Source organism: Zootermopsis nevadensis, unplaced genomic scaffold (assembly GCF_977971745.1).
Source record: "Zootermopsis nevadensis isolate Lab colony 2312 unplaced genomic scaffold, Znev_1.0 Znev_ptg000010l, whole genome shotgun sequence".
In the NCBI taxonomy this organism is placed as follows: Eukaryota; Metazoa; Arthropoda; class Insecta; order Blattodea; family Termopsidae; genus Zootermopsis; species Zootermopsis nevadensis.
The window spans coordinates 10368839-10383020 of NW_028259142.1; the positions used below are offsets into that span (position 1 = coordinate 10368839).

At 41.8% G+C, this 14182-nt stretch overlaps 1 protein-coding gene and 1 long non-coding RNA gene across 13 annotated transcripts in view; both read left to right on the forward strand.

The window, feature by feature from the left end:
- The window catches only part of Dys (Dystrophin), a 609234-nt gene that overhangs the window by 428350 nt on the left and 166702 nt on the right, over positions 1–14182 (forward strand). The window lies entirely within an intron of this gene.
- LOC147874250 (uncharacterized) overlaps positions 3959–14182 on the forward strand; it is an 88493-nt gene continuing 78269 nt past the window's right edge. Inside the window, exon 1 of the long non-coding RNA XR_015534530.1 lies at positions 3959–6153. This is a non-coding gene — a long non-coding RNA (uncharacterized LOC147874250). The remainder of the gene's footprint in view (positions 6154–14182) is intronic.

Below are 14182 nucleotides of genomic sequence, written 5' to 3' on the forward strand. Positions count from 1 at the left end.
CAAGGGCAAAGAAATTTTCTTACAGGCCATTCATTCCCTTTATGCCTTTCTTTGCGTCGACTTGCTTTATTTTTTATCCACTAAAGCATCACAGACGTGATGGGGTTTCCACTTCTTCCGCCATATTCGTTTCATAGTCAGCATTTGTTTAATGTTTTCCATTCTTTCTCTCCCTTCCCCTCTTTGTAATCATCCTTCCCTTTGACATTTCGTACCATGGTACAGCGAGAACCTTTGGAAACGGATTTGGGTATGGGAAAACAAAGGGGAGGGAACACTTTTTTCGCACAGCTTGTTGTGAAGATGGCGGCTGCCTGTCCATGGAAGGACGAATTCTGAAGCAGTGGTCAGGTCGTGTTTCAGGCGGAATAAATGTGGAAACATGTAAATTTATAACATGTTACCCGAGAAGCAAGTCTGTTATGCAAATTATGATTATGGATTGCTTTTCTTTATATCTTATCTGGCTCTAGGCTTCCACGTTCTTTTATCTTCGACATCTTAGTTTCTTCAGCTTGTATGTTCTCTGTAGCTTGCCCAGGGCAGTGTTCGTCACGTTTTAACGATCTCGGTGTAGCTGTAAGTCTGTTTTGGAGATCAATATTAAAGACGACCGTTTGTCATGACTTACGGTGTGAACAGAACCCATGTCATGGAATACCACCCCACGTTGCTTTAAGACTACATTTTAACCTCAAATACTGAACAATAGCAAAGTGATTAGAATGTTGACGTCCTAAACACGACACTTCATTCGGAGTACGTGTTAAGTATCAGCCTGGAGTTTGTGTCGTGGTAAGTATTAATATTTAAACATTGTTTATTAAAATAACGGAAACTTAACAGGCTGCCAGTACCATCAAGTCCTGTAGTTTGATGGCTATAGATGTATCGTTGTAGCATGGCGTGTGACGTCTGGTTTTATAGTCGGCGCAGTAGTTTTTGGCCGGTGGAGAAGCTAGCGGAGCTGGCGGACGGGCCTACTCTGTGTACCTGAGGCCGCACGGTCAGTGCATTTCTTTTGTTTGGGCGTTCAGTCCGATAAGCTCCTCAGCGCAGTCAGCATTATCGCAAAAGAGACTCGCTCCTAGCCTTTCCCTTGAAAATTCCACCGGCCAAAAACTACTGCGCCGACTATACCGCATCTATTCTTGTGTGTGCTGTTATTGAAACCCAAGTTCTAACACTTTAGAAACTTAAAAAACTCCCAAGCAAGCGGCTAGTGACCTACTTATGTCTTTCTCGTATATTTCTGGCACAAAACATGATTTCTACAAATACATTTGTGTTGTTTTCTTGCATTTAGTATGTGTAATTTCCGCACTCTCCGAACCGCTAATGCTTTAATGTTCCGCTTTGATTGCTTCCGTTTTAAAATGTTTCGGGTTTATTATTACAGAGGAATGGTGAAAAATCTAAACCTGTACTATGTGCATGTTTGTCATTTACTGTAAATTCTATTTACACGTCTTAATTTCTGAAGATGGCTGTCTTCTGGGTTGTTGCACCGTGTAGTCTGGTAGAAATTTGCTAACGAAATGCCATGTCTGTGTTTGAGTTCAGTATTTTCCGTACCTTAGTCTGTGTTTCGATGAAGCTCTAAGGACCGTCTTGCATATTATTGTTGCTTTATGGTAAACACCTTCGCTCATTATAACCAGAGAATGTCTGTCTGAACGCTGCCGGCCTACATCATAATTTTTTTCACGTAGTTATCCCCCGAGTTTCCACTACATTTATGCGGACAAACGAGAGCAAATACACTGTCACCCTCTCGCAGACACGATTCTGTACCTCCTGCACCATGTGAGGCGTTGCAACTCAAGCAAGTTGTGAATTTTCCCTCTGTTATTACTCTTACTTTTCGTGGCACTTACTTTCTGTTAACCGCTGAGTCTTTCGATTAATCGACTATTAGTAATTGATAAACCTGTTAAAATTTTGATGGGTTTACTGTTCTAATAGATATTCGTATAACGTTTCACTTGGCTTGAAATGTATTCTCTTCAAAGACTTGGAAGTCTTAGACTTATTCTACTTTTGATGTGGAGTTATTAATATACATTGCCGATTTTAACGTTCTTCCTCTTCAACGTAACAACCGTCTTTCTCAATCAAATTAAACTTTTTGCATTCACTGATTTCTGTGCCCACTGTCGGTTCTGAATTTTTGTCTCTGGTTTGCTGTTGGCGCTTTTATGAAAGTAGCTCATGTACTTTTTAAAGTCTCAAGTGTTCTGATCTCATATCCAGTTTATTCATCGCCGTTTTTATTCAAATCCAGTTAATTAATGTGCTTGGAAGCTCTGAACAGTAATGGTTTGGTTCCATCATCTTTACACACAATTCAAATACGTAAACCGTATGACTTAGTTTTCATTCTTGTAATATTTGGTCATTATTTCTACAGATAGTTAGATGCCTCGCTTTTTATGAAACCCAGATTCTCATGTCCGTGTTCACCAGAGCCCGCTACTGTACCCTGTCCCGAGTGACATAAATACGAGGCAAAATTCTTCAACGACCAGAGACCAGTGATACGTCCATTTGCGAAGCACTGGAAATCTCACATTAACCTCACAGTCTTTACTCTAGGGGCGTAAGAAATCTCTGTCACTACGTCTCCTTTAGCCATTGGAGCTCATATTTCTGTTGCATCTCACCTCCTGAACAGACAAACAAACTTCCTTTTAGCGAATTTTCGGACTTAACAGGAAAGTAGGCGAACTGTGCGTTGTTTCGTCCTCATAACCTTCCCCAAGTCGATAGATTTGGCAGTTTTCCTGGGATATTTCCACACGCCAATGTCCATGGTATATCGTGAAGGGTTATGTGGTCCCTTCTCTCAGCACACGTGTGCATGGACGCGAATAAATGAATATCTATGCAGCATACGTTACTGTTAGTAATTGTCTGTCTTCGTCTTCATGTAGACTCTCGGGCTGGATGCCTACTGTCCTGTTTGAGATATTCCGTAGTATTTCTCAGTCCGTCCAGCTAAACGAAATATGGCCGTTCATATTCTTTCCAGTCCCTCCCAGTTCGTCTTGAATAATATCATCCTTCCATCTCATTCAATACTTTATAAGCGATATTGTGTCGTTGATTAACTTACAAATTGTTCCTCTGCAGATGGCTATCTTCTGGGTTGTTGCGTCGTGTATTGTGGTAGATCGCCCTGATAATGGAGGCAGCATGGACCTCTGAAACGTTGGTTATCTTTCACCAGATTACACGGCGCAACAACGCAGAAGACAGCCATCTTTGTACTCACCACTGTGAAGACCTCAAATCCTACTTAGTGTGACGGCTGAAACGTTGAACTGTCCATGACAATTAGCATGGTTGTTTTAACCTTCGAAATCATTAACAGTACAGGACACTTAGCAGCTCTCATGGTATGAAGCACGTTCGGTTTGCAAACATTTACATTTGTTGTCGGACGTGTTTCATATCCGGATGTTTCCAGGTAGACCTACAACTTTGACGCTACTGATGATTACCCTTTCCTTGGAATGTATCTGTGCGTAAGTAGATTATAGCCGGATGTACTTCATTTATGTTGGAGAAAGTTAGTTTTTAGTTATATAACGACGTGTTAAACTGTAGGAAGTGTATATAGGTCAAGCTCCTGTACAGCGCCTCACTACATACCGTCACCCACGACCAAGAAAGCCTCAGAACATATATATTATCTGTATAATTGCAAAGTGAATCTACCGATAATGTGCAACCCTTGCTAGCCGCCATCCGCCAGAATCTGGCAATTTCAACGTACTGTTAAGCAGCGTAACAAAGTTCGGTACAGCGCCATACCTTTTTCTTTCCACTGGCTCTACAGACAACTCCGTTAAATGTTTAATTGTGAAAATACTGTACTTCAGATTCGGTATTAAGAAATAAAAATTTTGAGGTAAGAAACCACCTGTAGCGTCCTTTGGGGGGGGGGGGGGGAAATTGGATTGTTACTCGTTCTGGAGTTCAGGTATATAAATGGCGACATTCAGTAAATTAATCTTCTACTAGAAGAGGCGGTGATTTTAAAATTTAAAAAGAATTATCAAGAATAAGCTGCTTATAGTGACAGGTAAAATTCCAAGAATTCTGGTACAACAGTTACAGATCCACTCAGTGGCCAATAGATTCTTTGATAATAAAAGTGTTTCCAGCACATTTTTATTGAATGACTAATTACAGTGGACAGATACACTTCCAATTTCAATATAATTGCCAGACTGGTCACATTGACATGGAAGTAAAGTACTCACAGATAAAGATACGTATAATTGCATTCATTTACATGTCTGTGGCATAGGAAAAATGACAGTGGAATGCTTGTCGCAAGATATCTCCGAGCTTTGTTGTCCGTTACAAACACATGCTTTGGTGGCTAGCCTGCCAGGTAAGGGGCAGGAGGGGAAGCTATAGCGCATAAGTTTTCGTGATCCCCCCTCCAAGAACTTTCCATCCACCGTCCTTTAGCTCAGGCTCGCAGATATTTTACGTAGAGTATTAATCTCGCTGAAAGAAGACGTGTGGGCCTGCGAAGAACATTATCTAGGTCCAAGCTAGCAAAGTATTGCTAATTATTTCACTATTTTATGGAGTAAACCGATCCACCAGTCGCCACTCTATTGGCGATATTCTCCATGAATAGAAGTGGAAGGATGAGATACGAAAGTGTGGCATGATTGAAGGGCGCAAAACTAGAAGGACTCGAGGATATGTTACTTGTTTGGATAGTGCAAGCGAATGCGATAAAAGGAACGCCAACTGATGAACCTGTTAAGCAGCGAACGAAAATACTTTGATAGTAGATGAGTGACAACTTTTGTATACAAATATTGGCATTTTACTCAAAAAATGATATTGGAATAAAACTGAATAGGCCAGCTGTATACGGTACTACTATTAAATAATACAGATATTACTGCAGTTTATCCTTTTCATTTATCCGTAAAGATTCTAACTACATGAAGCCTTACACCATGTGGCACGATAATGCACTAAGAAATTAAAATACACAAAAGAATTAATTTACCGTGCCCCCGATTTAACACCAATGTTGGTGGCGGACAAAGAGTGTTCTATTTGTCCACCTAGGAATAATTTCTAAATGTGTATTCACTGCTTCAGTGACAATCAGCATATGATGCACGGTTTACCATCGTAAATCACGGAATCGCAGACAATCCATTTGACAAGCGGGTTTTAAACCCGCATGGAAATTTACCTCCTCACTCCCATAAGTCTTCATTGCCTGGTATCCAAATGACAGGTACATCTGCACTTTTTAAACTGTGTCATTTTGTGACAAAAGTGCTGGGTCGGCAGAAACCGCCACTCCCTAAATTGCAGTCACTTTACGGTTTTAGATTTCGTTGTGGCTGGATTGAATTTGATACGGGAAGAACTGAAATAGGATGGAGACAGTGTGCCCGCCCATTGGACTCTCAGCTGCAGCAAGTTTTAGCATTGGAAGATTCGTTGGTTCTAGATCCTGAGTGTGTGAGAATAACCGTGGCGGATCAGAGGTAATGTACAGGAACGAAGGCACGAGCTGAGACGTCATGACAGTGAAAGAGAGATAGGTACAACCTCGCTTAGTACAACGCGACCTGCGAGCCGCGACGGGCCGTATTGTTGCGCGTTCCCTACGGACACCTGAGAGCGGTGTTAGTGACCTCATGCTGTGGTGTGTCGATATTCAAATAAAGAGAAGCGTTCTCGTTAATATCATGAAAATATACGTCATGTGTATTAGGGACAGAGTTGTTATTGATTATATACGGGGCCACTAAAAAAGGTGGCGTGATAACACATTAGAATTATGGAACGTACGGAGTCATTAGTTCATTTAGACCGACCAGATTACGTTAAATGTTGTGCTGGTGTGCAGGCACGCCAGAAAGCTTGTTTACAAGTGTTCAGTGAGAAGTGTGTGTGAGCTTACCAAGTGAGAGAAAGGAAGAAGTTGTGTTTGTCACTGTTAATTCCTTGCTCGTTGTAGTGGAAACAAGATGGCATTGCCGAAGTTACGTGAATAGTGTAAATGCTGTTCAGCTTGGAAATTCTGTCGGCATATCAGACAACATTGTTCTGCTCTTTGGAATGGTTATGGCAGGATATTGTTGAATGTGTCAGGGATATAAGGTAGTCACCATTTAGTAGAACCTGTTTGGATGTCCTATTATAGATTCATCGTCATGGTAACGTTTGTTTGTGGGATGAAACATGAAACATTTCGTTTACTGACGTAGTAATTAAGTGTAGGAAGTGAAAATTCTGATCTATGCATGCATGCATTCATGTATGTTTGTGTATGAATAAATGTGTCATTGTAGGTTAAATCGCTTGATCGATAAGTTATGGTGTGATACGTATCGATTTGTGTCGAGCTCTTTTCAATAACTGTTGGTATGTCATCGATCTGAGTTCAGCCTTTATTTGTGCTTGGTAAAAAGTTCTTAAGTCAAATGCAGTCTTCTTACCGAATACCCAAGAATGAATACTATAGGCCAATGAGAATCGCAGGTTTTGCTTTCAAAATATCACCTTTGTTCCCCTTTGCTCGATGCCAAATTTGCGTAACGAGTTTTTTTGTGTGAAGGCCTTCATATTTGTCTTGAAAGCATTACTCACGCTTCGAAAGTTGCAGTTCTTGAGCTAACTCATTTGTTTGTCGATTAAAATGTGATACTCCACCCACCTAATTGTTCGACACCTGTTAAAATCATCTTCACACGTGTATGAAGCATCGCAATTAGACTTTGCAGTAAACAGATGCTGTGGCACGTTTCAGTTAAAAAACATTAACTCGGAGACAGTGTGGTATGTCGTTATTGTTAACTCTGTGATTATTTGTCTTAATACTCCACATTTAATTGACCTGCGAGGTAAGTTTCCGTGCAGCACGTCAAGGTGGCAGAGATATCTGTCTCTTCTTTTCTTTACATTCGCTAAAGTTTACATTCTTCTTGGAGATTATGTCATCATAATAATTTGTGCCTTCTGAATTAATACTACGTTCATACATTCTGTGATTTAATACGTAATATATATGACATTTATAAGAAATTACAGTGACTCCTCGTTTTACTAAAGGTTTGCATACTGTTTAAAACCTTTTGTTAAGCAAAATGAATGGCTGTTTAATTTAACCTTTTGAAGTCGAAACTCGTGTATATAACATTTGAGAATTCATTCCGTACTGCAAAGAAAACATCACACTTCATCATTACAAAGATCAAATAGTTAATGCTGTTCAATGAAATAATCGCTGTATGCACAGATAATCGCACGAAACCAATGAATACACAAAGGTTACTGATTGTTGAAGCAGGCGGGACACCCAGTTACATTTAGCTTTTAACGGTTAATAGAGAAAAAGTAAGCCTGCCACGGTGGTCTAGCGGTTAGAACGCTGCCCATGTAATCCTGGGGTCTCGGGTTCGATTCCCGGCGGTGCCCGAATTTATAACTTGTGTTGGGCAAGGCCGTGGTCTAGGCCAACACGGAGTTTTCCTCCGGGGCATCCCAACAGTTACTCCATTCACACACAGGAGAAGGCAATGGCAAACCACTTCTGGATCATCTGCCAAGAACGTATATGAACAGGTCCCAGTCCGAGAAAAGGATGGAAGGATCCTGTTCATATGGACCTGTCGTCAGACAGAACACTAAATAAAATAATAATAGAGAAAAAGTGATCTGAGAATACATATCGTACTTATAGATAACGGTATGACCCGTGCTCCCAAGATCCGCCACTCGACGCCATCCTGAATCCAATTAATCCAGTCCTTATCCACTAACTATAGCCTTCAAGATCCTCCCACAAACCCTGGGTCTCCCAAGGGCTGTCTTTCTTTCTTTCTGGCGTTCCGAATCAAATACTATTATTAGTTTCTAATCATTCCTATTCGTGCCACATTCCCTGCCCACCGATCCTCCTTGATTTGATAATTATCCTAATAATACTCAGTGAACAATACAGACTGTCAAGGTTGCCACTGCAAAATTCTCATCAGCCTGTCTTTCCTCGTTAATATCTAGGTATGACACCGAAAAGAGAAACATTTTAAAGTTAATAAATAATAGCAATCATTCCTCGCATTTAACTGCTAGTAATTTGTTCGGAATTTTAATTAGCGATATGATATATTATTGTCGTTTCTAAATATCTGTGCTTTTATACCTTTTCAGAGTATTTATTTATTAGTCTCATTTTACATTATGATTTTTTTCTCCATTCTGACGAAGATACGAAACATTATGTCGAAGGGTTTTTTCTTTGTTTTATTTCTGGTTCAACCCTCATTCCAATGTTTAATAGCTCGCGTGTTTTACTTTGACATTTGTGTTCGCTAAATATGAGTGTCCATTTTTAATATATACATGAGAATAATATATATATGAGAATAACCGATTATTCTTAACTTTTAATAGCCTAAATACACAACAGGGTGTAATGCACAGCTATAGTCCATTTGTTTGTGCTTTAATTAGTTTGGTAAGTATACAAGACGCTCCTCCTTAGCCTAGGCGCAAATCCTCGACTTTGCTGTCAACCGCCCGTTATCCCGTGGTGAATCTTCGCGAGCTTGGCCTAGCGTCTCTGCATCTAATCCACGTTTCGCTGCATCAGTTTTCAGCGTCTGTCTCGCGAAGTTTAGTATTTCGGTCTGCTTTTTTTTCGAGCACCCACATCTTCATAATAAAAAGTAGTTTGGTATTAGCAACGCAAGTGGATGTGTGGAGCCGAAGCTTTGAATAGGTAAAGGAATAACACAGGCCTCCGCTTCGTTAAGATAGTACACAGGCTTATAGTCTATACCGTAATTTGCGAATCACTGTTCTCAGTTATCTTAGTACAGTAATAATAACAAACGTATACTGCAATGTGTTGACGAGCATTTGGAATAGTTTATACAGAGTGGTATATTTTGAGATAAATAAACAGACTCATTTTAGCAAATTTTCATATTCATTCTTACAAGAAGCCGCGTGTCGTGTTTACTTTAATTACGCTGTCGATGGAAAGTTGATCTTCTGCTGACTGGGTCCTTTCTTTCTTCTGCTACATCCCTCCCTTCCCCCTACATATGTGGGATTCTTCACAAGCAAATTCTTCCTCTCGTCGCCCTCATATATTTTTGAGCATCATGTATCCTTCCGGTTTGGCCTTTGTATTCGATAAGCTGGGGGGTGGACGTACTTGTCTTTGTGTTCTTGAAGTGGGTGAACTCCTTTGATTCTCCCGAAGCTAGCAGAATCCTCTTGTAAAATGAAACTCGGGTGTTTATTTCTGTTCATGGTTTATTTAAAGACGCTTGCAGTAGTTTAGACAGTAGCCTCGAATTATAGGTCGATTCATGAGTAATTAATTGGAAACGGTATCTAAGGGAGCGACCGTAGCCTAATTTGAGTAACGATCACGGAATTTGTGTGATGTGGCTGAGGAAAGCAACGGAAAACCTCAGTCAGGATAGCCGATATCTGTGCTGAGATTTGAATATGGGACCTTCCGAACACGACGCCATTGTTAACCACAAGACTGCGACCTTCGACGATCCTGATGTTAATCCTGATAAGGCTTTGGAAGATAACAGGTTCAGGATTTTAATATCGCTAGTAGGCTACTAAAAGTACTGTGTTTAATCGTGGCATCGTATAACTTCAGATATCGAGTTAATGTGGGGCGTCATTTGTACCCCAGGGCAATTTTAGTGGTTACTGCGTTGTTAATCTATATTTCCAAGAAAAGTTGTTTTAATGAAAGTGATAAATTTCTCATGTACTCCTATGTGTCACCGTACAGAACTTCAGAGCAGACTAGCGAGCGCGGTTGTGATTCTCCGCTCTCAAGTCGACACCACGTATGTAGTCGAGCCATTGACGTCCGAGCGTTGTTTTACACTCTTTCGAAAAGTATTTTTATTAAAAGTTTTACAGATATTCGATATATATTGGGCCTAACTTGCAGCTTATTTCATTTGTGGCTTCTCTCCTTGTCACCGAAGCATCAGCCTCTTTTAATTAAGTGCATTTTGTTCAGATCTAGTTATAAAAGTAGCCGGCGTAGCTCAGTGAGTATATAGTGACTGGATACTGAGTGGACAACCGGGGTTCTGATCCCCGACAGGGGCAGAGGAGTTTTCTTCTAACCTCTGCGTCCAGACCGGCTCTGAGGCCCACCCAGCCTCCTATCCAATGAGTAACGGGGTCTTTTCCCGGGGGTAAAGCGCGGCTGGGGCGTAATGCTGACCACTCACCCCATCTATTGCTGAAGTTAAGAATGAGGAGCTATACCGCCTTTCCCCCCAAGCGCCTACATGGCGTATAGTGGAATTTTACTAGTTATAAAAGTGTTGGCTGCCTTTAAATAACAATGGTTTCACAGTCCCTGCAATATTTCATATCGTATTTCAATAGGGAACCGTGTTTCAGACCGAGCCAGCAGTTTTCTTAAGACAGTTCAGAATACGGAAAGGCCTATGAGGTGGCTTCCAGCATGAACGTTCACGAAAATCGGCCAATTGTCTAGTATATCATTATTTTTTTGTGTTAATCAACGTACAGACCGACATACACGCAGATCGCTAACAATTCCATTTTATCGGAAACCGAATAAATACTCAACAGCAGTTAATTGTTATTGATTTATAGAGTTTCAAATATAATGATAGGATTAGTTTTAAATCGTCTCTGCTGTGTAGACTATAATCCTTCACAATCTTAAACCGCTTCCCATTAGCCACGAGAGCTTGTCGGTCTAATATTTGTTTATATCTCAGCATGAGTTGTGGATTTTCCGAGGTTCAGAAATACAAAGTAGTGCATTCACTTCTGTTTGTTAGTTTAGATGTTCCTTGCTTATACGTTCGCCTTCCGTCTGAATTTCTCTTTATATTAAATCTGAATTCTTTCTTCAGGCATTCGTCTTGCAATACACCCACTTCCTCCCGTTTTCAGTTTTCGTATCCTTTGCGTTGTTTATTTCAACATATAAAGGCGGTCGCTCGTTGACTGTAGGATGATTGATTAGGGGCCTGTCTCGTAGTTGATAATAAAAGTTATCATTTTAAACTTAATTGTTTATTCGCCATGACCTTTTTCGCCATTTACATTTTGCATGTGGATTTCTTTTCAAATAAATGATAGTAACCGCGCGGTCTGAGGCATCATGCTTCGGACCGGCGATACGGAATGCGCGCTGGTTCGAGTCTCGGGGAAAGAATTTTCTCATGAGCTTTCGCCCAGTGTATGGGACCATTGCCAACCCAGGATCGTGAGGAAATTGGGGAGCTACAATGAGTAGCGTAATCCGGTCATGAAAACTAGCAATGACTGGGGGTTCGTCGTGCTGACCACACGTCACCCTATATCTGGTTGGATGATCGTTCACCTCTGCTTAGGCATGTGAACGTGAGGCCAGCAGTCAAGCTTGTCGGCTTTGGCTCTCTGAGGGCTATTACTCCACGGATTATTATTATTATTATTTTATGTATGATTTGAGGTTTTCACAGCGATGAGTATGAAGATTTCTGTCTTCTGGGTTGTTGCTCTGTGTAGTCTGGTCGATGTTAACCAACGTTTCAGAGGTCATACTGCCTCCGTCATCAGGGCGATGAGTATGAAGATTTCTGTCTTCTGGGTTGTTGCGCTGTGTAGTCTGGTCGATGTTAACCAACGTTTCAGAGGTCATACTGCCTCCGTCATCAGGGCGATCAGTATGAAGATTTCTGTCTACTGGGTTGTTGCGCTGTGTAGTCTGGTCGATGTCAACCAACGTTTCAGAGGTCATACTGCCTCCGTCATCAGGGTGATGAGTATGAAGATTTCTGTCTTCTGGGTTGTTGCGCTGTGTAGTCTGGTCGATGTTTACGAACGTTTCAGAGGTCATACTGCCTCCGTCATCAGGGCGATGAGTATGAAGATTTCTTTCTTCTGGGTTGTTGCGCTGTGTAGTCTGGTCGATGTCAACCAACGTTTCAGAGGTCATACTGCTACCGTCATCAGGGCAGTATGACAATAAAAGTTTCGTAGCACCAGTAAGACACTGGTACTATCAGCTGTGTGAGCATATGTAATGTATCCGCCCGCCTAACACCCCGTTTTGTGTTCTGCTTGTTGTCATATTGAACCGTGTTCAGATTATGTCATTCCAGACCAATGCGCTGGGCGTATCGTGTGTGTATGCGGTTTGCCAGTTGGAGAAAAGCAGATTGCGCTTCGGGTCGGGCTTTCAAACGACATGTTTTAGCGTGCCACAATTTTAGCATAACGTTTTTTGTTATGTGACCTTGTTTCAACGTTGTCGTTTTAGAATTCATCTAACCATTCGCTTATGCTGTATCTGTTTCCTTTATTTTCCCGTCCGGAATACCAAACGAAAAACTTTTGTCTGCGACGGTTTGCAAATATAGTGGTAGTGAGTTTGAGGTTAGTTTGAGCTGATTTAGAGATCAGGAAGTCTGTTTAAACTTTACAATATTGGATTCAGACTTATAACCTCTTCCTCCTCCTTCGGATTACACACTCTGGCATTTCTCGCTTCAGAATTAATTTTGAGGTGTGGAATATTTTCAACAGCTTTGTTGAGGCCTGTACTGTCACAAGACAGCGCAAAAGGGAACGAGAACAAATATTTCCGACGAGTTTTTTTTTAAAAAAAATTCGCTATACCAACACTTCCATGGTGGTCATACTCGTCTTGAACCGAACTTATAGTGTGTGTAGGCTAAATCAGAATCGGTTTAGGGCCATCGCTTTTAATTCTGGCCTTTTTGCAAAACTATTCCGTCGCATGAGGTTATATATATAAGGTGCCTCTTCTCTTGTAGGCATGTTCTCATGGTCAGCCATTTGCGTTAGTTACTGAGCTGGACAGTGTGCGGCTGATGGAGAAGAGGACGGCGCTACAAACGTTGTGTCCAGTAAAAGTCACTGTTAATAATCTTCTTGCTACACCCTCGCCCATTTGCCCTTCGTTATTTTCTAGAGCTTAGCCCATCCATTAAACGTTTGTGAAGAGCGTGTTTTTTGCCTCGGCTTCCTCTGAAGCTAGTTCTTGTCTGTGTCTGCCTCCTGGGGTTGGGCAGAGCAGGGCCATAAATTAGGGCACAGTGACAACTTAACGTAGCACATAATCACGGTAGCATGAGTGACACACAGAGCAGTGTATCCCAAAGACGTGAATGTTACTTCTGGATTGCAGTCAGTTGGAATTGGTTTCCTTAGTTCTGGAATGGAAATTTCTCATCTCTCAGCTTTGGATTAGGCCGAACCTGACGACTAATACGAGGTGCGATCGGAAAGTTTCAAGACTGTGCCAATAGAGGGCGAACCGGATGTAGTACGAGCTTCTGCCGCTAGGGGGTGCGGCCTACATTCATAGTGAATCAGTGTGCCAGCCGGCATCATCGAATTAGCATTTGTTTCTTAGTTACGGGCGTTTTGGTAGTGCATTACACCGACCCTCCTGCGATTTCGGAATGGCGTGTGCATCAAATTTTGCCAAAGACTCGCCAAAACGGCTACGGAAACCTATGAAATGCTAAAGCAAGCATTTGGGGAGTCCGCAATGGGTCGTGCAGAAACTTTTGTGTGGCATTCACGTTTTAAAAATGGCCGAACCTCTGTCGATGATGACGAGCGTTGTGGACGACCATCTTCGAGCACAACGCCCGAAAATGTTACGAAGATTCGGCAGGCCATTCACGAAGATCGACGTCGTACCATCAACGACTTGTGCGACATTATTGGGATAGGCTATGGGACCTGTCAGCTGATTCTAAAGGACGGAAGCGGCCGTCAAAGTGGCGGAACCACGACTGGCTGCTGCATCATGACAACGCGCCAGCGCACACCGCCCTCAAAGTTCGGCAGTTTTTGGCCTCAAACACCATGGCCGTCATCCCGCACCCTCCTTAACTCCATGTGACTTCTTCCTCTTCCCAAAGATGAAAATTCAGCTAAAAGGAAGGAGATTTGGGACGATAGAAGAGATTCAGGCAGAATCGCAGATGGTGCTTGACAGGCTGACAAAGAAAGATTTCCAGGGATGCTTCCAGACTTGGCAGCGGCGCTGGGATCGTTGTGTTCACTCCCAGGGGAACTACTTCGAGGGTGATGGATGAATTTAATACCTGAGATAAGTGTACGGGTTTTTATAGGCGCA